Here is a 3,581-nt window from a genome sequence, read left to right on the forward strand (position 1 = left end):
GAATGTCGATAATGAGGCATCCATGATGACTTCATCAATATCAAGATATGTTGACCCAGTACTTCGTAGGTGCTCACAGAGATAGGATGTGTGTGTTTATAGGGGTTAGTACTCGTTGACAATGAGGCATCCGTTGTGACTTCGTCAATCTCATGATATTTGTTCTTTCAAAAGTAGGCGATGTACCTCGACAACGAGTTGTCCATAATTGCGTCATCGATCTCAAAATATGCTGGTCCAGTCATTCCGTTGTGCTCACAAAGGCAGTGTGTATGTGGATGTGTTTTGTACTGTACATGTTCCTAAAGTAGTATCTTTCTTCGTAATATTACTAAGGTGACTGTTGCATATTTTGAGAGCACTTTTAGATATTTTAAGGAGAGACTGATTCCTCTAGTAGCAGTTGACCTTTGGAGAAGCAGGAGGAAGATACTATCGCCAGCTACAGTTATAGAGGTCAGAATTGGCCGTAGGCAAGGATCTCATCACGGCCTATCTTTCCCGGCCTCGAAAGGCTAAACCGGCTCACGCCAATAATATTTGCTGCCTGATCCTGCAGAATGCACCTGCACGTCCTATGGAACTAAGAAATTTTTCGGGCACACTCAACGGTGGAACGAATCAATGGAGTGGAAATGAAATTATGCAGGTTTCAGCTATTTTTTATGACAAAAAAGGGAAAGAGTTTATTGATAGTGCTGAATCATGGAAATTTCATACGCTGCCTTCATTAGATATCTGAGCTTCAACTTTTTTATTTTGTTTTCTCTCTCTTTCCCTAGCATAAGCCGGTCTGGCTGATTGCGTTGTGTAACTAAAACTCTTTCTTCTAATATATTGACGTGAAATCTTTTTATGCGTTCGCGAAAATTAGATCTCTGATTTGAGCTAAGCTATATGCAGTTATGCGTGTTTGTGTCAAAACTGAGTTTAACTGTTTGAGAAGAAGGGGAAAGGAAAGATTGGGAAGATACATAAAACGAGGTGAGCTATTAGTGCATGATTAATTGACTATTAATTATTTTAAATTTTAAAAATAGATTAATTTTATTTTTAAAAGCAATTTTCTTATAGATTTTTTTTAAAAAAACACAACATTTAATAGTTTAGGAAGCGTGCATGCGAATAACGAGAAAAATCTAATACAAAAGGTCATGAATGTACATGTGGTGCCCGCGCGCATATGCTTATCTTTATACAATAGAAAAAGAATACAAAATATTATTTCTTAAGTACAACCCAAATGAGAAATAAAACGAACAAATTAAATCGGTACAAAGGCTTGAAACTTTCACCTCTAATTATAAACTGTACGACTTAACAGCAACAGAAATATAATTTGAAAGCAAAACTTTTATAAAAGCTAACAATGGAAAATAAACTTCGATGAAAAAAATATTGAACTATTAAATTTTAAGAGTGGCTTATAAGCCGTAGGGCCAACTATGGCAGCTGAATTTCGAGTTTGTATTTCATATCTTCACTTAAACTTTAAAATTAACATTATATGCTATTGTAAATTATATTTTGATGATATTGTAACTTCCCCTAAGCAATGACCTCAAACTATTTCTATTTTTAACTTCCGAGCCATGACTTCTAGGGCGCACACACTAGACGCAAGCATCGAGGGTCAATTTCTGTTCATCCTCTTCACACTTCTTTCAAATTCTGAAACATTCGAAATTTTATAGAAATTTTACAGAAATAATTTAATTCTTCTGAAATTCCACTAAAATCCCTCCATTTCAAAAGAGACTTCAATGTGCCCGAACACAAAAACCAACCAAGGAATCCATGCCACTTGACGCGTTTTGCTAGCCACGAGAGTGAATTTAATTTGTGTGTGAGAACTTCAAATTTCATATTAAGGGTTCCTTCGAATCTCATGATCGTGAAAACAGAGTAATAAAAAAACATAAGATTTTCAAAAGAATAAAAGTGTAAAACAAATTATTATAAAATACAGAAAAGCCACATAAATGATCTTTTGAATAGATCACCGAGAAAATATATGAATCAGATGAGAGATATGATCAAAGAAGAAAAAATTAAAAGGTTGGAACTCTTGATAACTTTTCTTCAAAATATATGCATTGAGCCATTATTAGGAATTTCATATGATTTTGAAAGCTTTAATCCTCTGTTTCAAAGGGTCAAATAGGAAGAAAAAATCCTATAGGATTTGAATCTACAAAATTTCTCTGTTTCAAATGGGGCATAAAAGCATGACTTTTAGTTCGATATTTAGAATCCTTTGGCCTGAAAGTTGACAATTGATTAAAAAAAAGTAAAACCCAATGAAACCCTTGGAAGGACTAAGGAGGTAGAGCATCCAGCATCAATGAGCAATTCAAGCTTACCAGATACCACTCCCCAACATACCACGTCGCCACGCACCACCTTGCACAAGCATCCAACCCGCCCTAGTCATATATATTCTCCCTTACATACAAGTATTAGATGTCATTATAACACTACAGCACTATGTACCGACAACCATCAAGCTTGAATAGATGCATACCTGCAATTTTCCATGTCTAAGTCACCAGATTTAGACGCCAATGGTTGTTATTATCTTCCCCGCTTTGTTTGTCAATCGTATGGTCATTTTGGTCACCGCTACATTGTCATCGTTGCAAGCACCTAAGAATGTTTGTCATGCAATCAGCTAGCTAGTCCATGCCTTTTCTCTCTCTCCTCACGTTCAAGCTTAATTATTTTCTCTCTAGGCATGTAGCACATTTTCAAGATAAGTACATTAAAGCTTTCAATATTAATATTATTTAGATGATGGAAAACCCTTCTAGTAGTACATATTAAACAAATATTGACAAGCCTAGGTTGATAGGGCTCTCGGACTTCGTCTCAGCTGGCAAATCATGATAGGGCCTACGCGGTCCAAGCCTTCCTCTGGGTGCCCCTCCTTTGATTCGGCATCCTCGCTGATGGGAAAAGGGAAGGAAACATGTCTCTTATCACTATAGTGATGTCTATATAGTGATGTCTATGAAGTTAGGAATGTCATAGAATTATTTGCTATTCTACCTATGTGACAACTACTATATCCGTGGGATTTTCAATTAAGATTTAGAAAGACTTATATGTCGCGTTGACAAGGATCCAATCAACGGGAGTGCCTTTGGGGTGCGATTCACCAACTTGCTCGGTGATGCCAGCTTGCAAAATTGTTAAAAGATTGAAGATAGTGGTCAATGTCTACTCATATACTTCTACGCGAGTTGAAGTTGGTTAATGTTATGATTGTGCTTGTCTGCTTGTATCTCCTACGACGTTTTATGACATGAAGTTTTTTTTTTCTTTTTGGCACGTTTAATGTACATTCAAGAAAAAAAAATCCTTGTAAAATTACTTGGTTGGGCATTTCAATATAAAAAAGAGAAAATCCATGAAATGCCATCAACAAGCACCCTAATTCTAGAAATGCCATCGATAATAGCAGCATCCCAAAAATACCATTGCACAAGCTTCTTTCTCCCAACATAACCATCAATTCCGCACTGCAACAACCATTTTTTTATAATGACCAAATTGCTCTCGGGCCAAAATATACCCAGTTT

The sequence above is a fragment of the Oryza glaberrima genome, chromosome 5 (assembly GCF_000147395.1).
Source record: "Oryza glaberrima chromosome 5, OglaRS2, whole genome shotgun sequence".
Lineage (NCBI taxonomy): Eukaryota > Viridiplantae > Streptophyta > Magnoliopsida > Poales > Poaceae > Oryza > Oryza glaberrima.